Source organism: Lactuca virosa, chromosome 5 (assembly GCF_052849685.1).
Source record: "Lactuca virosa cultivar CGN04683 chromosome 5, Lactuca_virosa_CGN04683_v6, whole genome shotgun sequence".
NCBI lineage: Eukaryota > Viridiplantae > Streptophyta > Magnoliopsida > Asterales > Asteraceae > Lactuca > Lactuca virosa.
Genome location: NC_136430.1, coordinates 363,933,228 through 363,958,246, shown reverse-complemented (window position 1 = coordinate 363,958,246; position 25,019 = coordinate 363,933,228).

The window sequence follows — 25,019 nt, the reverse complement described above, 5'->3', positions numbered from 1 at the left end:
TCAATTATTCCTTTGTTTCCACAAGATATTTGTATGAACTGAGTCATGGATTTATCAAAATTATGTTTCTCAATTAAAGATTTATGAATACCAAATCATAATACTAATTGAACACATCAATTCAGTCTGGGCTAGGCCTAGCACTAAAATGTCAACATTAAATCCTCGAGGGGACCATTGCTATCGCTTTTCCTATTACGGCAAAAGGAACAACTAAACTTTGACTACACAGTTTTTTGTCTACTTGCCAAATCACGTATATACATACACGTTATAACCACCAGTTGTGGATAATGTTAGAGTAAGACTAATACACAACTAACTTGTATGAAAAGAACTCAATGTCTATCTGTTTTAATAATAAAAGACATTATCATCTCAGAATTACTCGTGATAGAATCTATGAAGTAATCTCTTTAAGTGCTAGTTTCTCCAATACTTAGATCTCTATTAAATACTCAAGAACGTTAGTCGCAATCTCCATGTTATGTCTAATCACTATAGACAATCTACTAACACTTCATGACAATCTTATATCAATACTTACTTCCAAGAGTATAACCGATTATGGAGGTTTGAGTAAACTAATAACTGGGAAGTGTGGATCTAAACATGAAAAAACGAAACACAATAATAAATTAACTGTAAATGGTAACACTCTTGAAAATAAATAATTCTCCATTATTTAATCACAAAAATAATTACAAAATTTATTCATTGTTATAAATGGTTCAACTAATCAATTAGCTACTAAACTTAATAGCATATCTCATGCCTATGCTCCTAGCATGTACACTATGTCTTTCCTTGGTCAGTTTCTTTGTGAATGGATCAACTGGGTTTTCCTCCAATGATACTCGTTTCACAATAAGATCTCCATCCTCAACCCTGTCTCAAATGTAATGAAACTTCCTCTTTATATGACTTGACCTTCCGCGATCCCTAAGTTCTTTAGTTAGAGCGACTCCACTTTCTTTATCACAAAATATTTCCATGTGATCTTTATTGTTCAGAAAAACTCCAAGATTACCTTGTAAGTCCCCAATCTGCTTGTGTATCAATCAGATCCATTTGATGGTGCGGAATCCCAATCAAACGGATGATGCCAGATCAAATGAAGAAGAAAAGGAGAAGAAGAATAACTTGAATCTATGATGTATTCAAAGATATGAGTGATGCTCCATACACATTAGATTCTCTCACACACACACTATTCTTCTCTCTAGTTTCTCTCTCTACAATATGCTCTCCTTCTCTAGCCCTACATGCACTCCTCACCCTATATATAGTAGACATGTTCACGGCCGTGAACGGGTTTACGGCCGTAAACCCGTTTACGGCCATATACACCAACCTGGTCGTGAACATAGCCGCAAACACATATTACACTTCAGAAAAATACAGTTGTCAAGAAGAGCAAAGTATAAACCATAATTTTAGACCCAACAATCTCCCCTTGGTTTATAGCTTTCTTTTCTAACTGACCCAACAAACTCCCCCTAAAAAGTAGCTGGCTTTTCTTGTTAATCTTCATTGGGAGCTTGGCTTCAGCATTAATCTTCAAATTCTTCATAGCTTCAAGATGAACATATGAATCTTCTATGAATGAATTCATCTTGAGCAGTTGGGCTTTTCTTCAGAATTTGGATTTGAACGCACAGTGGGTGAGGAGGCTTCTTGAAAAGATTCTTGAAAGATAGCGCTTTCAGCTTGATAATCTTCAGAGAGACTATCAGAGAGAACTAATCTTCTGGATCACTTCAGCAGGTACAACATAGCAGCAAATTGATTGACGAGGCTTCAATGCAATCTGTCACATAATCTTCAAGTCAGCTTCACCTTGCTTCTGGGGTTGAAGGATTGAATGTTGAAAGAATAATCTTCATTTCTTGCTCCTTTGAATGAAATTCTTCGACACTCACGGATGAAGTCTTGGCTTGGAAATTTTCGATTCAGTCTCCATGAGTCTCATCTACAACTGAATTCACTTTTCAAGACAAAACAAAACTAGAAGAAAATTTAGCACACAAAACGGAAACAAAAATATTTTTGGATTTTTCTGAACAATAAATAAAACAGAAACAAAAATATTTTTGGATTTTTAATTTTCTGATTTTTGTTTGATTTTTGAATTTTTCTGATTTTTGTTTGATTTTTGATTTTTTTTAATTCTCCCCCTAAATTTGTGCATAGAGGAAAACTATGAACAAATTTAACAAAAACAAAAAAATATTTGGGATCAAAGTTGTCAAGCAATCCAATATCGTTTATCAGCACACACCTACATGTCTAGATCTGGTCAATCACCGGTATTGTGGTCCACTTAAACACAAAGGATGTTGACAATTTGGACAGATTATAAGTGACAAGTCATTGTGATATATATATATATATATATATATATATTCCTAAATGGACATTTAGCTGACGACGACCAAGGATATTGTTGTCCACTTAAATTAAGCAGCAAGATCTACAAACAACCTCTAAATGGTTCAATTTTAGTTGCGCTAGAACGTGTTCCCCACTTCCCGATATACCCTAGTTATCAAGAACTTCCAAAGAACTCCTTACTTTAGGTGAGTAAATAATTATTAAGGAGGAAGTCAGATTTAGAAATGCATATGTTGTATCCCAGGTCGGATGTCTTCCAATTACACAGAGGGAACAACATATGACTAACATAGATAGAAGGATTGAGAGGAAAAATGTTGCATATGCTGTGTCCCAGGTCGGATCTTCCGATCACGCAGAGGGGACATCATATGGCTAACAGATAGAAAGAATTTCATAGATAAGAAGGTGCGTAGAAATAGAGTTGCATATGTTTCATTCCAGGTCGGATCTCTTCCAATCACGCAGAGGAAGCAACATATGACTGACAGATAGAAAGTAAGAAAATAATTTCCTACATACCTACTTTATCAGAACCCCCCAGTTGCCCTATCAATACTGGAATTAAGGACATGAGTCCATACATCAAGGAAATCTTCAGCCACTGTTCTAGATAATTAACTTAGTGTATCTCGTGGGTTCCCGTGTTTATCTCACTGCTCAATCTACCCGAGCGTCGTATGGTCAGTCCAAATGAAACTATCTAAGTCTATATGTCTAGTCCTTTTATGGTCAATCAATGTCTAGTCCTTTTGAATCCTTTGTGCCTACCAGCACATTGAATACAGAGTCTAGACAATTCGACTTTAGTGCATTACACGCATCATAAATTGCCCTTTATCACTATACTTCATATCACTTCCCAAAACATCCTACTAAAGAAAGACATATAAGGAAATAAAAAATTGTCTTTAAATGAATCAGTTTAAGATAAGCTCAGGAGTATAGAGAAGAAAACTCAAACCGTAAGTCACCGATTGAATTTGCATCTAGAAGGTCTGAGAACAACACACATAATCTCAGAACAGATCCGAAAATTATTCATGTCATTAAGCACAAACCCTATGAGTGATCCTTTCCTTTCTTCCCTTCCCGCAAAGGACACATACTCTCAAACAATGTTCTGAATGTAGTACAGTTGAGAGATGCCTCCTTTCATGTGCCAGGAACAGCCACTACCAACAAACCGAAGTCTGATGATATGCCTCCATAGCTGCTCCTACACATAGCGGGATTAGTTGGTCTTTGGAACCCAGTCCATTTTGAAACTGGGTTGACCATTGTCATCTTTGCAAGGTACTCTCTCCCATGACATGTCCTGCTTGTTACAAACAGAAGATGAAGAAATATTAGAATCATTAGGTGATTTGGGAGATTGAACCTTTGGTACCCATCTGTAGTTGGGTTTAACCCATTTCTTTTTCGATCCGATGGGTGCCTCGATACTTGCTTTTGAACTGGAAGTCGATCGTCGAGATGACTTTGACCTAACCGGTCTTGATTTCGCTGGAGCATCTCTTGGATTGGACTTCTTGGCCGACATTCCCTTCTTGCCCTTGGGATTTTGATTCTTGGCCTTTTGCGCGTTCCAGTCGCCATTGTCTGAACGTGGCCTCAAAGGGTTTATTTTGAAAGATCTCCCTCTTGGCGCGTTCTGCCATCTTTGTGCGTAATAGGGAGTGTATGCGCGATTAGGAAAATTTTTGGCAATGTGTCCAGGTGTTCCACAGTGAAAGCAAGTCTGCTTCTTCACGTAGGAGTTGTTTCTTCCTGCCCATGGTGGCGTGTCCTTGCCTTGTTTCTTGCTTTTCCCACGCGCATAGTTGCAGTATACATTCTGTTTAACTTGTGTTGGTGGCCTGTATTTCTCAACACCAGGCTTGTTAGGAGTAACAGAATTAGAAGCAACAGAATCAGAGTTCAAGGAGTCGTTGGATTGTTCAATAGTTTTCTCCTTGTTTTCATCCTCTACTGCTTTACTTGCACAGGAAGTAGAATCATTAGTATCTTTCATCTCAACACCCTCAGTTGCCTGTTCAGCAGCTGGTTTACCATATACCATATATGGTTCTATATCAATCTCTTCCTGAGTCAAGGGATTAACATAATACGAATGGTTAAATGGAGGAGGGACACTCTCATATCCTAGACCTTTGGTTTGATTATCTTTAAAACTCAATTGTTTTTCAACTAAGGACTCAACTGTCTTACTTGACACAGTATAATTTTTGAAACTAACATCTGTTTTTCCACACTTAATTTTCAAAGTGTCAAGTTCTTCAGTTACAGCAGCAAGTTTGCTTTTAATGTGATCATAGTTTACACACTTGTTGCTGCAATCTTCTTGCAATTTCCCGAAGTCCTTAGTTTTGGCCTCTAATTTTTCTTTTAATGGTCTTTTTTCTTTTCTAAGTTGATATCCTTCGTATTTTAGGTCCTCATTTTCTCTCTTAATCAACTCGATTTGGTCACGCAAAAATTTAATAGTAGTTTCACAAGATTGAAAACAAGAAACTTTAGTGACCGGGATGTTTGAGGAACTCATTTTTGAAAAAAATATGCCCTTTGACTAAAAACTCAAAGGGCAACCTTAAAAGTCAAGCTTAAAAAGTCAAACTTAAAAAGTCAAACTTAAAAGTCAAACCGAAATGCTAAAATTGAAAATTTAAAGGTTAAACGAGAAAGTCAAAGTTTAAAGTCAAAGGTCAAACTTTAAAAGTCAAAGTCAAAATTTTAAGTAAAAAGTCAAAATTAAAAGTCAAAAATTAAAAAATAAAATTTTTGGGTTGAAAATGGAATTTAAAATTAAAAGAAATTGATTTTTGGATTAAAAGTGTCAAAAATGTGAAGTGGGAATCGAAATCGAGAAGCCTTTTGAATTAAATTGCGAAGGAAAGGAACGTGTGGCAATGTAGATCAAGTGGTAAGGCGCTGACTTAAAGATGCAGGAGACCCGGGTTTGATCCCCGGCACCCCAATGCGTTTCCTTCTTTTTGCTGATGCGAGGATGTTGCGTGCGAAGCCTGTCTGAAGCCTGTCCGAAGTTGGAACCGATGCTGAGCCGTGAACGAGGCGAGGACCACAAACTTTCGAGAACCGTACACGTGCGATGCTGCAGACCGCAAACTCGGAGCGTACACGTGCGATACTGACCGTAAAACTCGGACCGAAAACGCCGAGGCCGTAAATCTCGGACTGTAAACCTCGGACCGTAAACTCCGAGGGCCGTGAACTGTTTACGGTCGTAAACTCCCTTCAGGCCGTAAACATTGCTTCAAATCGCAAAAAAAAACGACGTTTTTCACCATTTTTGCTCCAAAACTCGATCCAGAACTCGTTTTTATCGAAAACGCGAAGAACAAACCCCCCCCCCCCCCCTAATTTTCAGAGATCTATCCAAAAACACAAAAATCCTTCAAAAATAAGATCAAATAAGCTCCAGATCTGACTAAATTGACTGATACAATCCAAGCTCTGATACCACTTGTAAGTCCCCAATCTGCTTGGATATCAATCAGATCCGTTTGATGGTGCGGAATCCCAATCAAACGGATGATTCCAGATCAAATGAAGAAGAAAAGGAGAAGAATAATAACTTGAATCTATGATGTATTCAAAGATATGAGTGATGCTCCATACACATTAGATTCTCTCACACACACACACACACTATTCTTCTCTCTAGTTTCTCTCTCTACAATATGCTCTTCTTCTCTAGCCCTACATGCACTCCTCACCCTATATATAGTAGACATGTTCACGGCCGTAAACCCGTTTACGGCCGTACACACCAACCTGTCCGTGAACACAGCCGCAAACACATATTACACTTCAGAAAAATACAGTTGTCAAGAAAATAAAAGTATAAACCATAATTTTAGACCCAACAATTACCAATGAAGTTCTTGATCCACGTAGCTTCCTTGGACGCCTCGCTAGCAACAATGTATTCAGACATGCATGTAGTGTCTGTCACTGTTTCCTGTTTGGAACTTTTGTTGGATTAAGGTGTTCAAACCAATAACTAAATTAGTATATTCTTGAAATAAAAACGAAGTCCTTTTTGGGTTGCCCTTAAAACTAGCAACTGAGAAGAATTCCATTTGGAGAGAGAGGATAAGTTATTAATATATTATATGATTAATATATTAATTAGAAATATTTATAATTAATTTATAATTCATCAAAAATTAATTAGAATTAGTTTCAGGTTACTTAGAATTAATTGGAAGTACATGGGCTAAGCTATAAATGTTTAATAGTTGAACAAGAGAAGGATTTTAGAACCTTGCTAGCATGGCTAGTATTGGCTATGCATTTAGGGTTTCCAGAATGCTCCTTATTGATAATTAAGGAGTTGGATAATTGCCATATTTGAGATATTATTATTATTATATATAAATTAGGGTTATCCAAGGCTTCCTTCTCAGCTATAAATAGGACCCTAAGGTCTCTAGTTTTTGTGCACTCTTCCTAAGCTTCCAAGAGTCAAATTTATGCTCCTCTATCCTCTCTCTTCTTGTGTTCTTGTCGCTAGGGTTTGGGTACAAACCATTAGGGGCATCATCTCTTTGGTGCTAGGCTTTCCAAGTTCTACAACTACAAGGATCAGTGTGATTTGTTTACAATGATAAATCAAAAAGTATGTAACTCTATACTTTGTAATTTGGGTAAATTACACCAATCGTCCCTCGTACATATGCCAGAAAGCGTGTTCAGTCCCTATTTTCAAAAATTAACTTGGACCGTCCCTCGGGTTGTTTTTTCTTGCACTCTTAGTCCCTCCGCACATAAAAAGACCATTTTGTCCATGTTTATTTCTTTTTTGATTTGTTTATTAATTATTAATTAGTAATCTATTAAAAAATTGTTTAATTAAATATAAACACTACTACCAAAATTATTATATCTCTCTTATCTTCTTCTTTCTCAACTCCGACAACCACCACTTATCACCACCCGAAACCACCACCTGTCACCACCGTTAACCACCACCCATCACCACCAGAAACCACCATATGTCAATCCTATTTCTCTCCCACCTCTTGCCACCATTCACCTCTAGCCACCAGCCACCTTCGGTGCCTCCACTTATCACTGCTAACACCTCATGAACAACCGCTAGTCGACTACAACTAGAAACGACCTTTTACCACCCCTTAACCAAACAAAACCAAACTTAAAACCCTAGGTGGCATTCGAAACCCTATGCGATGGTGTTAAAAAAACCTCAGATCGGAACCCAGATACAATAAAGGCGGTGATGTTCCAACCCTGAGACGATGAAGGTTCGAAGCAACTCACTTCTGAGACAAATATGGTACACATCATCCTCCAGATCTGTGATCTTTGACGAACTACCATCTTCGTCTCCCGATTTGATAGTCCATCGAACCACCACTTCGAGATCTGCAAGCTTCAACGAACATGTAGTGACAAAGAATATGTAGATTTGAGATGGTGTAGATCTGAGACGAAGAAGGTTTTCAAGAAAAGAAACAGTCACGAAGATGTAGGCGATGACAACGAAGACGACGATGGTGTAGATCTGATGAAGAGGTCACGTTCTCCGGCGTGGCGGCAATCATGACAATGCGATAGTTCCAAAGAAGGTGAGGCGTTTGTGAACAATGAAGCTTTTGATGGTGGTGGAAAAGGAGATTCAGGTGGTTTTTTAGGGTTTTAGACAAAGATGTGAGATGGTGGTAGGTGACGGCGGGACACTAGAGATAGAGATTTTGGTGGTGGTTCAGATATACGACGGTGGTGGTGAATATTCCCGGTGATGGTATCTAGAGAGAGAGAGAGAAAGAGAGATTAAATTAAGAGTTTTAAAAGGTGGGGCCATATTTATTTTTTTAATTAAAAAAATGATAATAACATTAAATTAATTGGAAAAGAAATAGACAAAGGGCATTATGGTCATTTTAGATATGTCATGGACTAGATGCATAACAAAACGTATATCAGGGATAAGAAGTGCAAGTTTTATGCAAACGAGGGACGGTCCGAGTTAATTTTTGAAAATATGGACTAAACACGCTTTCTGGCATGTGCACGAGGGACGATTGGTGTAATTTACCCTTGTAATTTTCGAATTACACTAGGGTTATGCTAGGTTTAGTTGTTCATTTTAAGTTGCTATCAAGGTGTATGACATAGATCTTTTATAGGATACATGTACCCTATTAATTGTTAATTTTTTTTCACATTGTACGATTTTGTTTTCTATAAAACCCATCAACTTTTCAATGTTATTGCATCGCCATTTAACACGAATACCCATCCGGCCTGTGACTTGGATTCATCTCTATCAATTTGGAAACTCAAATAACTATATCTCTTCACAAACAACACTTGTTCACCACCATACACAAGCAACATATCTTTTGTATTTCACAAATACGTAAGAATGTTCTTGACATTTGTCCAATGACCTGGCCAAGGTTTTCCTGATATCGACTCACCACACCCAAAGCATATGAGTCATCAAGATGAGTACATGACATAGCGTAGATGATCAATGATATAGCCGAAGCATATGAAACTCTACTCATTCTATCTTGTTCATCACTAGAACTAGGACATTGAGATTTCCTCAATTTGATGCTATGACGCATAGGAACATTTCCTTTCTTGAAAATTTCCAAGTCTTTCATATCGAAACATTTTTTCGAGCCAAGATTTTACATTTTTCAACTCAGAGATATCATTTCCTATGAGTAGTATATCATCAACATACAATACTACGAAGACAATGACACTCCCACTAGCTTTGACATATACGTAGGACTCATCTGGACTCCTAGAAAAACCATACTCTTTGATTTTTACAAGGAAATACAGATTCCAACTTCGTGATTCTTGTTTAAGTCCATAGATATACCTTTCAATATTACACACTCTATGTGGATACTTGGCATGTTCAAAACCATCAGATTATGCTATATACACATCCTCTAAAAGTTTCTCGTTAAGGAAAACAGTTTTAACATCTATTTACCATACCTCAGAATCATGAAAGGAAACTACGACAAGTAGTATCCTAATAAAATTTATCTTGGCTATTGTTGATAACGTTTCCTCATAATCAATTCCTTGAGTTTGAGTGAAACCTTACGCCACCAACCTAGCTTTGAATGTGTGCATATTTACATCCATGCCAGTCGTCTTCTTGAAGATCTATTTATAGCCTACTGTCTTAAGACCAGGTGTAAAGGATATTAATTCATAACTATTATAATTTAAAATCCTCCAATAGGATAATCGTCAGTCTTGCGTGTTGCAGACCATTTAATATAAGCCTTTTGGGAAATTTATCGATTAGCGATAAATTACGTTTTTGGTAGAATATTATGTAGGATGAATAATCTTAAACGAATGTTTTAGTAATTGCGATAAGTATTCCGTTCACGTAAAGGACACCCAAATCCGACTTTGTACAAAGAATTTATGCTTCTTCGAAGTTTCGCAATTAAGCCGACACGACTATGCACATCGTAATAAGTGAATTTTAGATAGGTTGCATATTAGCGTAAGCAATCTAAACAAAAGTCGTAGTATTCATAAAATAGAACATGTGTATATACAGAATGCCTAAATCTGACTTTGTAAGAGGAAGTTATGATTTTTCAAAGTTTCAGCACAACAGTGTGCAACTTTGGTGTCGAAATTTATAATAGTTGATTGTTAGGAAAGACAATCTAAACGAGAATCGAAGATATCATTAATAGAAATCCGTCAATATAAAGACAGTCGAGAACGGACGTCGGATGAGAGAGTTATTAATTTTTAACGGACTGTAACAGTCTAAGCCTATTAAAAATATAACTATAGAAATAAAGTCAAAATCAGCCGAAGGAGTCTAAACGAGAGCTGTAGAACTCGTCGATAGCTACGCGTGGATAGAATCCCTGTCAAAACGGAGCTCGTATGAAGAACATAGGGATTTTCTAAGAAGCCAAAAATTTCTACGCACATCCGCACGCAAAGACAAGACGCACGACGCGCATCTGACACCCCACCCAAATTATGACACGTGTCACCACTCATGAATCGCCATGTCATCCGGTCCGAACAAATGCATGGCGTGCAAATAATTTTTTTTCCCTATAAATAGCCCTCTGTATATGCTCATCAGATCTCACCGTTATAGCCTCTATCTCTCAGTTCTCCCTCCTGTATAAATAGCCCAAGTCACTATAGTGATTGACCTACTTACGGAAGTGATGTCTAGGATGGATTTAGTGAGGTGTTTAAAGTGGGATTTACAAACAGTATACTTTGTATACCAAAAAGACCCTACGTACGATATGATCCTACGTGGTTATTCCTTACTTGATAGATCTTGATGTCGACATTAGGATTCTTGAGGAATCTAGACTATAATGATTATAGTCACCAGGATTACGAAACTAGACCAAGGCTTAATGACTTATACGTCTAGGTCTTATTAAAAGTGCGAAGCGAAGCGCTGTCGAAATCGTCAGTCAACGATTTCATCAACTGAGTGCATAATCTCTTTCATGAATATAATTTTAATGCAATTATTTATTGAATGTATTACATATCTGTGAACTATATGATTATTTCCTAGAATATGTGGTAGGAATATATATGTTTATATACAAGGTGCAAACTAGATATGGTTTTATATGTGTTATAGGATATAGATAATATGATTATATGATAATAAGTAATCGAAGTATAATTAGTAAGAAAGATAAATAAAATGTTAATACCTAATACTCTATGTTAGTATTAGGATAGTATTGCCTAAAATAGAGTTAGTATTTCGAGAAAAGTTCATAAGCTCGGTAGTCTTGCCTATTAGGAAAGTAAGACTTATAAAGGATGCTCAGTTCAATAAGGTTTGATAATGGGTAGTCTCACTCAGAAAATGTGTGTAAGTTAGGAAGGGGAGTAGAGTTGTGTTCCATGACACTTTCAGGTGTCAATGTGCAGTAGCTCCGTACCGGAGTATATATCAGTATTCCATCTTGGGATGACCATAAATGGTGGGTCCCAATCAGGCAACTATTAATGGTATGTCTGGTTATCCCCCAGAGTAGGATGACAACACTTGACCAATCTAGGCGGTCTGGTGAATTACATTGCTAGTATAGGCTCATAACCTATATATGTAGATGAAAGGTAATATCATATTCATCAAAATACTCTAACGGCTCATGTTCCTTTATGACTTGCACTGGCCAAGGAAGCCCCTAGCTCTGTACTCAAATCCTTTTAGCTGTTTATCTAGTAAGATAAAACTTCCTGATAATCGTGGGCTAGGATCTGTAAGGATTAATTAGGATGGGTAGAGGTATCTATACATATTTAAACCTTATCTATATTAGTTGGAAACCTTTGGTTTTGCAAGTATGATAATTAAGGAATATTATCTTGAAAATATTATGGGGTTGAAATCCATATGTATCTCACTAGGTTTCCCAACCTGACCCACTCAGTTTATATACATCATAGGTATCAAGTCTTAAGCTATTGGAACATGATTAGGATGCTGAGTGATTAAGAGACAATCTGCAATATAGTTCAGGACCATTATGTCTTTATGCCGTAACTTATATTTCTATATCAGTTATGACATCCATAGGATTTTATTAAATTGAGACAATCAACTGTACTCAAAATGTTTCAAATGTACTGGGAATTTCTACATCAATGATAATATAAATTTAAAAGCGTAAAGAAAAGTTTTAATTTGTTTTGAAAATTAAAAGATGTCACATGGATCAACCAAATTCCAAACTTGGTTATCCTTCATGGACTGAATTTCACTGTCCATAGCCTCTTTCCATTGGGCAGCCTCAGGGCCTTCCATCGCTTCCTTATAGTTTGCTAGCTCATCCATACTGACTGGTGTTTTATCACTAACCAACGTGTTTCCTTCCACCATTATATGAAAACCATAATACTCGTGAGTAGCACTAACTTTACTAGATCTGTGAAGAGGTAAGGATATGTCATTTGGTTCAACAGGTTTCTCAACCTATGGTTGAGTGCTAGTGCCAACCATGGGTTCATTCTCGGTTGACTGTTGGATTTCTTCAAGGTCAATTTGACTCCCACTGACTTCTTGAGATATAAGTGATTAAGAGACATTGTAACACCCGTGTTCCAGATTGGTTAAGCTTACTACTATCAAGGACCAAAGATAAAGTTTTGGAGGAAACTCGGTGCCACGAAGTGGTGCAAGGATGTCCACGACGTAGCAATGATTAGAAGGATTGTGTGTTTTATTTGGACCGCCACATCATGAACAACTACCACGGCCGCCCAATCCCATGATTCTTTTAGGGTTTTATTTGTATTTAAAGCCCTCTAAGTCATTTCTAGGGTTCATTACCAACCTCCAACACCCATTTTACCCTAGAGAAACCCTAGCCCTAATTCTCTTGGTGATTTGTGGCATTTTTGGAGAATTTATTGGCTTAGAGAAGAAGAGGAGAAGGAGAAGAAGGTGCTCTAGTAGTGGATCTTGAAAGGAAGCAACATCTTCAACATCTCACATTGGTTCTGGACCGATGTAAGTGTCAAAGGCTCAAACTTTATGGCTCGAACTGGTTAGATCTAATATATTGTCCCCTTTTTCATGTTTAAACAAGTTTGAAAGGAAGGAACACATAAAGTTCGCAACTTTATGAATCTCCTGAGTCCCATGAGCAACATTTATTATAGATCTAGACTTTAGTTCGGGTTCTTGACCTTGCATGAAATTTTTGGGCATTTTTAACTTATTTTCACCTAAAATGGATTCTAGACATGTTTTGGACATGCATGCCTATAAGGTATTAGAAACCCCTCTAGAGTGGTTGGGTTAAGGACTTTTTCAGGTTAAGGGCTTAATGGTGAAGACATTCTGGTATTTGGCTTAATTTCGATCTAAGGTTTGAGATCTTAATCTCTTTGGCGGTCTTAATGGATAAAGTTGGAAACTTTATCCATTTAGATCATAGAATGGACCAGATATGAGTTTTGGAGCTCTTGGAATCGAAGAAAATGTCTTAATCCATTAAGTTGTTGGAAACCCAGTGCCCACGACGTGGCCTCAGGTTTCCATGGCGTGGCGACTGGGAAATGCCTGTCAGTTCGATTTTATGAGGGCCACAACGTGGCAATGGATGGCCACGACGTAGCAACTAATAAAGTCAACGTTAACCGTTGACTTTTGGCTTGGGATGAATTTTATCAAGATGGTTGGATTTAGTTTGTAGACTAAGGTTGGACCTTGATTGTTGTAATAGGAATGTTGTGGTAGCGGTTGCGAGACCTTGAACTGTGGTTTAGCTAATTCGTGTGTCAGGTGAGTCTCTTCACTGTACTCGTGGATCAAAGGCACCAATATCAGCCCATTAGATTATGTTTGTAGGATGCTAGCTATCTTTGTGACTCTAGCTTGTGTTTGTATGTGTGTGGGCAGGGATCATTATGTATTGCAGGTGGGGTCTATTAGCCATGCGGGCCCCGACGCCGAGCAGGGCCCGATGATTACCGGGCGGGGCCCAATAATTTCTATGCAGGTCCCCATGTATGTATGGTATATGGTATTTTAGGGAACTCACTAATCTTTGTTCTTACGGTTTCATGTTTATGGTTTCAGTTACTTCTGATATGAAAGGGAAGGGCTCGACATGGCTACACAACACCCCCCAAAGTTTTCCGCATTGACTAATTATGATTTTTACTATGATGTTTAAATTATATAATAAATTTGATTGGTTTTGGAACAACTCATTTGTATGGTTTATGTACTTTTAAAAATGAAGATTTTACTATGAATTTTTTGGACATTACAAGTTGGTATCAGAGCCTTGGTTTGAGGGATTCAGGTACACTTCGGTGTGTCTGAACTCAAACTAAGGAGTCGGTAATATTTTTGAAAGAAAATAAGTTTTCTAAAAAGATTTTTTTATAAAGAAAAGGGGGTGCGTTGGGTGCAATCAGCCGAGCTTAAGTAAGTCATTCCCAGAATACCCATAAATAATGTTATGTTATATGTTATGAGAATTACATGCTAGATTAGGGCTAAGGATCTGCTCAGGATTGCATGATAGAATGCTAGGAGAGATGCCTTTGTATGCCTGTTGGTTGAGCTTTTAGAATTGCATGCTAGTATGGATTTCTGATGACTTGATAGAGTGTCCTGATTAGGTGATGACCTTGTTTATATTTCTCGATGCTCGAATGTTGTTTGCTTTGTGATTTTTAGGACTCTTGTTGATGTGGGTTAACTATTAAGTGAATAGGTTAAGTTACATGCTACACAGGTTAAATAATCCCAAAGTGATTGATTTGGCCCTATTATGCAACTCTCGTCAGATTCTAACCATTGTAGGGCTGAGTCTTTTAGTTGAAGGATTATCTAAGCTTTGTTGCATGTAAATGTATTCATAAAGTATTTAACTGACATAAGTGGGAGTTTTTCAGCAGCTGATGGTAGGGTGAAGTGAGGAACCTAGGAGAGCCTAGGAAGTGTGTTAGTGGGTTTGGATGCGCTGTTTAGCGGGTAATTGGAGTACCAATTTGAGAAGGTGACTTAGAGGATTCGAGATGATTCTTGAGGAAAGTATGGATAGGTGTGGAATGTAGTATTGGGCTCGTACTACTAAAAGAACATGATCCATACTCGAATTAAGGACAGTCACGAGGATTCTAAGAAGCCTGGAGGATGAGGATTCCTTGGGTATGTTCTGATCATTTGTGTGGTTACTTTTCAGTATGGTGATGAGCACTTGTGGAGGAAGTTCTGGTTCAGGTTTAGGGTTCTGGGGCTGAGCCGATTGATGAGAGGATACACGATGTTGTTTATGTCGGAGATCACTCGCGGTATTTTGGATGCGACTCCTATGATGTTTGGTGTCATCAAGGAAGGGATCATGGAGCTCTTGGATGAACGTATCAAGGATTTTCGGACCGAGGATGCAATAGGACAATTAAGGGCTCAAATTCTCTCGCATTGGGAGTTTAAGGCTTGTGGTGCCCCAGAGTTTATTGGGGAGGAGGATCCTATTGCTAGTTCTTGCTCTGAGGGATCGAAGGTGGGATATGCATCATGGTTACAGGGGGATCGATTCCATGATTGGATTGTATATGAGGTTTAACAAACCTTACAAAAGGAATTTCGAGGATCAGATTTAAGCCATTCATGCAACTGATGGGAGTGTCAATGTGACTCGGGAGCAGGAGCTTGGTTTGGAGATGAAACTGGGAAAGAGGAAACAGACACATGATCCAACTTTGCTAAAAACATCTAAGCATCTTAGGGTTGGCAAGCGTAGTGCTGGAGGCCAGAGGTGCCACAACATTTTCGCTAAGGGTGGAGGAACCCACGAGTCTGTGCGCTACAAGTTCAAATGCGGCAGGTGCAGACGAAAGGGTTATGTTCACTAAGATTGCACCCTGGGGGTAGAGTTGTGTCATCATTGTCATAAGCCTGGTCATATTAGGGCAAGTTGCCCACGTTTGTCGATTGGGGCGGATCAGACCCCATCATCCGCGACCTTTCAGGAGGCAGAGCCAAGACCTCAAGACCTCGCGGTTATATATCCCTTCATGCATTTTAATTGCTTTTTATTATGTGATTGGGTGTTTGCGACGATATGTTTGGGCTAGTTAATTCCCTCCCCCCTTAAGGATCGTAGTTCTTTATGATTTCCTGGTTAATATTATCGAAGGATCGTTATATGTCATTTGCATACCGAGAGTCATGATTAGAATGTATCTGGATGAGCTGGTCTTTCTTGGAGGATCAACAACCAGACCAATATGTTAGATTCAACATGATGGGTCAGAAATAGTTACAGTGTAAGTCATTGGAGAAGTGGAATTCAAGATGTTTGAGATCTCTCATGGTTGAGAGGTATAAGAGATTGATAAGAACGTGAGTGTAGAGAAAGATGCTGTCAGGTTCATGTTTTCAGTGATCAGTGTGTAGTTCTTGCATCATAAGGTTTTAGGCCAGGATCTCATGGTAGCTGGTTGTCCCTTCTGGGACAATGAATTAAGAGTTCAAGGTACTTGTATCGCTCGGGTTGGATGTCAGTTGATGGTTGATTATCTCGTAGAGATAGTCACTACCATTAGTGGGGTAAGAGTAGTGGTGAGCTAACACTCCTAGGGGTGGGTGATGCATTGTTGACGTGGGTTCGATCAACCACTGGAATTGTCAAAAGGATTCGAACTGTATCTGTTGGCGATGTTATGAGTGCATCGATTTTCGGAAAGTGAGTTGTTGGTTTGGTGATCCGTCCGTTTCGGTCAAGGGTTTATTGTTCTTTGTCATCTGTTGAAGTTACTCAAGGATTTGGAATTGTATCAAGGGAAGGTGCATTAGGTGCAACGATGTTTTCCTTCAAGGGTAGCGAAGTGTCTGATCCAGTTCGGGGAGTGGATACCTTAGGCTATTTGGTATTGGAATCTTAACTCTTGTAAGCTTAGGAGGACATTATTGGAGCAGTAAGGTTGAGATATGTATTGGAAATACATCGATTATGAGGTTGGCAGAGTGCAGTTGAAGCGAAGCAGGTGAAAATCGTTTGGATTAATGGGAATAATTCTAGGCATGAAACAAAGAGAAGTTCCATACCCAAGGCAAATGGAGAGCGGGTTCTAGCCGCGGTATGGACTGAGGTTTCTATAAGGAATGAGGATTCAGGTTATCTTTCCGAATACGTGACACATCAAAATTTGCGCATGGAGGATATGTGATTAGGTTCAGGTTAAGGGTTGTGTTAGAGACTCTATTCCTGTTCTTGTCTGATAAAGGCTTTAAGGTTCGAATCATGACCCGAAGAACTGACTATGGGATAGTCGGATAAGATTTGGACTCATGATTGATTATGGTTTGGTATGGTAGATGGATGGAAAGACCATGGGTTGGGCCTGTAGCTATTGTGGAAGTGTTGTAAGACTATGGGGTAGCCATAGCATTCACAGGTTGAGGCTGTTGTGGAAGTGTTGTAAGTCTATGATGAGAGTCAAATCATTCCCCAGGATAAGATAGACCATTGCAGGAGTGGTCAATGGGTTGTAAGAAGATCACAACACATGCATAGGTCAAGACAGGCCGTTATTGTTGGTTGACCACTCCTTGTTAGGAACGAGGAATATTGGAGTTGTATCGGTGTTTTAGGCTTGTATAGCTCTTAAATGCGTGAGACCCGTGGGAGAAGCCCTTTTGGTTAGGTTAGCTTGGGTGAGAAGACCATCCAATCATTTGAAGATATGCTAAGGGCGTGAGGTGTTACTTGTAAGTCTCCGAATCTGTGTTGGAGTGTTTTCAAGATCATGGTGACCTGCAATCTTAAGTGTTCAAGCGGATTAAGTGGTATCGTGGAGTATCGTGAAGCAGTAAGTATGTGAATCTTGAGGGTGGGACCCGATAGTAATTGGATTAGTTAAGGTGTTAGATCAATTTTAGAGTAGGGAGACTCTGTGATCAATAAATTGAATTTGTGTGGTAATTAGGCTAGGGTAGCCTTTATCAGTTAGACTATTGGGTAGTATCATGGTGTGACCATGCGTGAGATTGTCGGTCTCAGCGGACGATTAGGGATTCTGCATCCCACTTTAAAAGAAGGTCAACATGAATGCAGGGGATCTCATATAGGTCGGATATGCATATCTTGATTATCAGGATGCAAGTGATGTTTAGGTTTAGCACCCGTGGGCGAGACTCACGTTGGAAGTCGCCTTGTTTTTAAATAATATGTTTCAACCACGATGAAAGGTCAGTGATTCTATTTTTCTAGTTGTCAGTAAGATAATCCACAAACAGAAGGGTTTTGTTTGGTTCGGGTTGCGAATTAGAGTATTTTCGGATATGGGATGAGATGGTTATGTCTGTTGGTAAGTCAGACACTATTTAGGGTTTTCAGTTTTTGGGTAGGGCAGTTGGAATCCTCCTTAGTGGTCATGGGCGGAGGATTGAGGTTCGACTTTCCATCGGGATATGTAATATCTGCTAAGATTTGGTCTTTAACAGCTTAAATAGAAGGCCATCATCCACATGGGAGGATTTCTCAGTCCAAATTAGTACTCAGGAAGTTCTGGCAGGGTTGTCGGGTGTGGCAGAGTAGGTCGTAAGGAATGATTTCGAGGAAAAAATCTAATTTAAGTGGGGGAGAGTTGCAACACTTATGTTCTAGATTGGTTAAGCTTACTTTTATCAAGGACCAAAGATGAAGTTTTGGAGGAAACTCGGTGCCACGACATGGTGCAAGGATACCCACAACGTGGAAATGATTAGGAGGATCGCGTATTTTATTTGGACCGCCACAACGTGAACAAGGGTTGCCACGACGTGGCAGATGTTCTGGACCAAGGTCATGAATCTTTTAGGATTTTCTTCATATTTAAACCCCTCTAAGTCATTTCTATGGTTCATTACCAGACTCCAATACCCTTTATACCTTAGAGAAACCCTAGCACTAATTCCCTTGGTGATTTGTGGCCTTTTTGGAGCATTTATTGGCTTGGAGAAGAAGAGAAGAAGGAGAAGAAGGTCCTCTAGTAGTGGATCTTGCAAGGAAGCAACATCTTCAACATCTCACATTGGTTCTGGACCGTTATAAGTGTTCAAGGCACAAACTTTATAGCTTGAAGTGCTTAGATCTAATATATTTTCCCTTGTTCTTCATGTTTAAACAAGTTTGAAAGGAAGGAACACAAAAGGTTGGCAACTTTATGACATGAGCAACATTTATTGCAGATCTAGAATTTGGCTGGGGTTCTTGACCTTGCATGAATTTTTAGGCATTTTTAGCTCATTTTCACCTAAAATGGATTCTAGACATGTTTTGGACATGCATGTCTATAAAGCTTCCACCTTTATGATAGATCTTGCATTACAAACCCTTCTAGAGTGGTTGGGTTAAGGACTTTTTCAGATTAAGGGTTTAATGGTTAAGACATTGTGGTATTTGGCTTAATTTGGACCTAGGGTTGGAGATTTTGATCTCTGTGGGTGTCTTAATGGAGAAAGTTGGAAAATTTATCCACTTAGACCATAGAATGGACCAGATCTGAGCTTTGGAGCTCTTGGAATCAAAGAAAACGACATAATCCATTAAGTTGTTAGAAACCCAGCGCCCACGTCATGGCCATAGGTTGCCATGGTGTGGCGACTGGGAAATGCCCATCTATTCGATATTATGAGGGGCACAACGTGGCCATGGATGGCCACGACGTAGCGGTTGACTAAAGTCAATGTTGACCGTTGACTTTTGGATTTGGTTGACTTTTGTTAAGATGGCTAGATTTAGTTTGTAGACTAAGGTTGGACCTTAAGTGTTGTAATCGGAGTCCTGTAGCAGCGGTTGCGAGGCCTTGAGCTGTGGTTTAGGTGATTCGTGTGTCAGGTGAGTATCTTTACTGTACTCGTGGGTCGAAGGAACCATTGTCGACCCATTAGATTATGTTTGTAGGATGATAGATGTCTTTGTGACTCTTGCATGTGTTTGTATGTATATGGGCGGGGCACATTATGTATTATAAACGAGGCTTGTTTTCTAGGTGGGGCTTGATATCGGGCAGGGCCTGATGAGTTCCGGGCGGGGCCCGATGAATGTGGGGTGGGGCTCGGTGTATGTATGGTATGTGGTATTTTGGGGAAATAACTAAGCTTTGTGCTTACAGTTTCATGTTTATGGATTTAGGTACTTTCGGTATGAAAGGGAAGGGCCCGGTGTGACTGCACAACATCCCCAAGAGTTTTCCGCATTGACTATTTATGATTTTTACTCTGATGTTTAAATGATATAATCACTTTGATTGGTTTTGGAAAAACTCATTTGTATGGTTTAAGTACTTTTAAAAATGTAAATTTTACTATGAATTTTTGGGACGTTACAGACAGCCTGCAATAGAGTTCAGGACCATTAGGTCTTTATGCTGTAATTTATGTTTCTGTATCGATTAGGACATCCTTAGGATTTTATTAAATTAAGACAATCACTTGTACTCAGAATGTTTCAAATGTACTTTGTATCAATGATAATATAATTTTAAAAGGGTAAATAAAAGTTTTAATTGGTTCTGAAAATTAGCGGATATCACAGTTGGTATCAGAGCATTAGTTTAAGTGAACTAGGAATAAGGATTTATTTCTAGACTTAAACGTAGAATGCTAAGCGATGATGGTGAGATAGGTGTCTAGAACAGCTTAGGTTGTGTACCTAAATAGACACAGACACTAGAGTATTTTAGGGTGAATGCCTTAAATAATATTATGTGCTAAATAAGAAATTTCTATATAGCACAACTTAGGTTGAATACCTTACTTGCTATAATATGCCCTAGCACACTTTAGGAAGAGATTCCTTATATTCTAATTGATATATAACAGAGCATGCCTTAGGTGCTTACCAAGATTGCTATTATTAGAAAAGTTAAGGTCTGTTGCTGACCTAGAACCCGGAAACCTATGTGTCCAGGATTGTAAACGTATAATTACTGTATTAGAATTGGCATGTAATGTTTCGGAGTGATAAGGAGGGTTTATGCATCTAAAACATTAATAAAACCATACATATCATAATATATTCTCATATAGGTATGATGAACGTCTACTTCGGTGTACAGAATCTCATGGTGAGGACGCGTAGTTGATCAAAAAATGATATCGAAGATTGGAAGCCTGAACCCCTGCCTCAACAGATGGATGTACATGCACTAACGACCGTACTAATAGTTGATCCAGTTACGATGGCAGGACTTTAATCTATGATTTGGGTAATGTTCGCTGAACATATGGAGGAGATTAAAAATCTAATCTATGAGAATATGAAAGAACCCACTACACAGGTTGTAGAAGGAGCATCTAAGGAAGGAGGCCATAGCAGGATTGTAGAACCACAGAGGGTTAGAAAGAACAACACCAGGAAAGAGGTTGATAGAGATGGATTCAAGTATGAAGACTTCATTGCATCCCAACCATCAAATCTTTCTGGAGAACCGACACCAGTAACGGTTATGGATTGAATCTATGAAATAGAAATGGTGTTTGAGAGCTACGATTGTAGCAACCAACAGAAAACAATCTTTGCAATCAGACAACTGAAGACTGGAGTATTAAACTGGTGGAAACGGTTAGCTAGTACTAGGCCAAAAGAAAAAACAAGGAAGATGCCTTGGGAGAACTTATTGTGCAGTTGAAAGGAGAATACTGCTCAAAGAGAGACCTTATGGAAATAGCTAATGAATTCCTGAACCTAAATAAAGCAGAGATTAGCATCAAAGAGTATGTTGCAACCTTCACTGAAAAGATGGAGTTAGTCCCTTATCTAGTTATTACTGAGCTCTCCAAAATAGAGAAACTTTCTTATGGATTACCAACGGATTTCAGTCCTTTGGTGAAACATGCAAATACCTTAGAAGCAGCCGTCCAGGTTGCCAGAGCCTTGGAATACATAGTTTGTAAAGCCCACAAATTCGGGCTAGGCATTTAAGATATAATATAAGTTTCGTATTAAGAAAAATAGGAAAAATCAACCGAATCGTTCGTAAATCGTAAAAATAAGTGTGCCAAAACATATATATATATATATATATATATATATATATATATATATATATATATATATATATATTATTTAGAAAGTACACGTCATCCCGATCCCAAAAATATAAATTTCGTAGAAATCCGAGTTCATATGAAAGAGATATGAGTTTTATAAGATATAAAAATCAACCGTGTAATAAAAAATTATCAACGTCAAAAGGTATGAGTTTTATAACATATAAAAATCAACCGCATAACAAAAAATTATTAACGTCAAAAAGTACAGAGAGAATGGTTGACAATTGGGTAAAGTCCACCAAAATAAAAATCGTAGTACTCTTTAAGATATGAATTTTGATAAAAGGAACACCAAAATCGGAGTCCGTACGAGAGAGTTATGATTTTTTCAAAATCATTAAATCATATAAAAATAAGGGATAAAAATAAAGTCAAAATTACCCGAGGGATCATAAAGGAAAGTGGTAGTACTTGTTGAGAGCTACGCATGAAAAAAAAAGAACGTCAAGTTACGGAATTTACAAAATCTATGTTTTGCATCGCGCGCGGTGGCAGGTGCGCGCTGGGTGCGCGACGCACGCTTCTAGAAGGTAAAAACGTAGACCACGGAGAGCCTGACATGTGGCACAAAGTTGCTGGGGAGACGTCACCTTAAAATGTACGACATGCACCCCTTTTGCACGCAGTGAACCCCAAAATCGGTTAGAAATAGGAGGCCAAGCTCATTACAAAATTGTAATTCATTATAAAAAACAAGTATGAGAGTCTCCCAAAATCCACAAGACATCATAAGCCGGCGAATGTGTACAATCATGCCTCCGCCTTCACTGACTCTACGAAAGTACCTGAAACACATGTAAATCAACAATGTAAGCACGAAGCTTAGTGAGTTCCCTAAAATCCACATACACAAATAATTAGCCTCTCATGGCTAAATCTCGATAAGGACCCTCCGGTCATATGTCTCAGTGACGACCCTCTGGTCCCACGTCTCGGTATGCACCCTCCGGTCATAACTCAATATATATACAAAATCATATAACAGCATAAGTCACAAAGACATGATGCATAATAACACATATTTCAGTATAAGCAAATAAGACCCTCTGGTCAATAATGTAATAAGACCCTCCGGTCAATAATGTAAATAAGACCCTCCCGTCAATAACACGAATAAGACCCTCCGGTCACACAAAAATTACCACACAGGTAAGTATAGTGAGAAGACTCACCTTAGATGATGAGCAGATGCTACAACTGTTGCTCCTGCACACCGGCCCCAAACACTGAGCAAAACCCACAACTAAACTCGATTAGGATCTAAGACCAAGTCCAAGCATTAAGTCTAAATATGGTCCACTAATCCGACCCATAAATAGCCCAAGCCCATTGGGCTCACTAAGGCCCAATTCCAAATGGGCCCACCTGTAACATCCCGATTTCCCGATATAAGTTTAAAGCTTCAAGAGTCATGTTTCAAAGACCGCTCTACGAGTTGATAACCAAATCGTCGAGTAGAGACCAAATCAGCCGCGTGGGTTTTAGACCCTACTCGACGAGTTGGAGGACCCGACTCGACGAGTAGGTGCTAGAAAGTGAAAACCCTAATTTTTAGGGTTTGCACCCTATTTAAAGGTCCTTAACTTTCCTCCTCAGCCTCCCTTTTCACCTTCACGTTCATAGAAACCCTAATAGCTAGCTAGCCTCTATTCTTGAGTGTGTGAGACCAAAAGAGAGTGTATTGGAGCATTTCTTGAGGATTTAAGAGCTTGGAACAAGGAAGAGCTTATAGATCCAGCCTTTCCAGTGTTGTGAAAACAAGATTGAGGTATAAAGCTACCACCTTTACATTTCATTGCTTAGATCTCCCTTTTTGGTAAAAGAAATGGTCATTTCTAGGGCATGATGGGGTCACATTCGGGTTTGAGCTTATCACAAGGGCATAGTTTCAGATCTTGACTTCCCAAGGCCTTATGGACATAAAGCCTCAAGCTTTATGAAGCCCTATCCCTCCTTCATGTCCAAAACCTTCTCCTAATGCTAGTTATGAGTGTTTTAGCTTCATAGAACCTTGCATGCACGTAAAGTTAGCAACTTTACGTGATAACAACACCCTAGGAGCATAGATCTACTCTTTGGAGCTTTGGAGCAGCTTAAAATCTTCTGAATGAGTGATGGACTGAATGGGACTCGACGAGTCGGTTGAAGATTGTCGTATTGGTTTCTGCATGGACTCGGCGAGTCGGTAGGGTGACTCGAAGAGTCAGTTAGGGTTCTTCTCGACATTTGGACACGCTTGAACTTGACGAGTTGCCTAGAAACTCGGCGAGTAGACTAGGGTTTTATGACTCTGTGAGTTCTGGAGGAACTCGACGAGTCGGTATATTGCACTCGACGAGTCAGGTCAACATGGACTGTTGACCTTGACCGTTGACTTTGACTTTGACCAAGGGTTGACCAGTTGGACTTTTAAGGGTATTTTGGTAAATGGGTATTTATGGAAATGGATCATGGGTGGTTATAGGTGTTGGAGTTTGGGGCAGTGTTTTAGGAGCCTGATTCGTGGTTCAGTTCGGCATTTGCAAGGTGAGTTCTCCTCACTATATCAACAGGGTCTACGGCACCAAGGCCGGCCCTTTATGATTTACATCCTGGTTTAGGATGGTTGCTATGTTAGATTTCATCCTGGTTTAGGATGGTTTCTGTGACATCCCCAAAATCACGGCCAAAAAAGACCGATTTGTTTATGCTTTGTTTTATAAATCAGAGTAATCGTTTACAGAAAACAGTTGCGGAATTTGTTCCCAAAACAAAATATGATAAGAATTTATCAAAGCATTTCTTTAAAGAAATGTATTTTCATTAAATAACAAAATCTCGGGATGTCATGTTCCGATACAGACCAAAAGCATAAACAGTATAAAATAGACCTTGCAACAGTTATTTATAACTACTGATCTATAATCCAAAATCTCTCGTCAAGTCCACCAACTTATACTCTTGTGCCATTACCTGTAATGCAAAGAAAACTGAGTGGGTCAGGCTTGGGGGCCTGGTGAGCATATAGGGTTTTCAACCCACAATA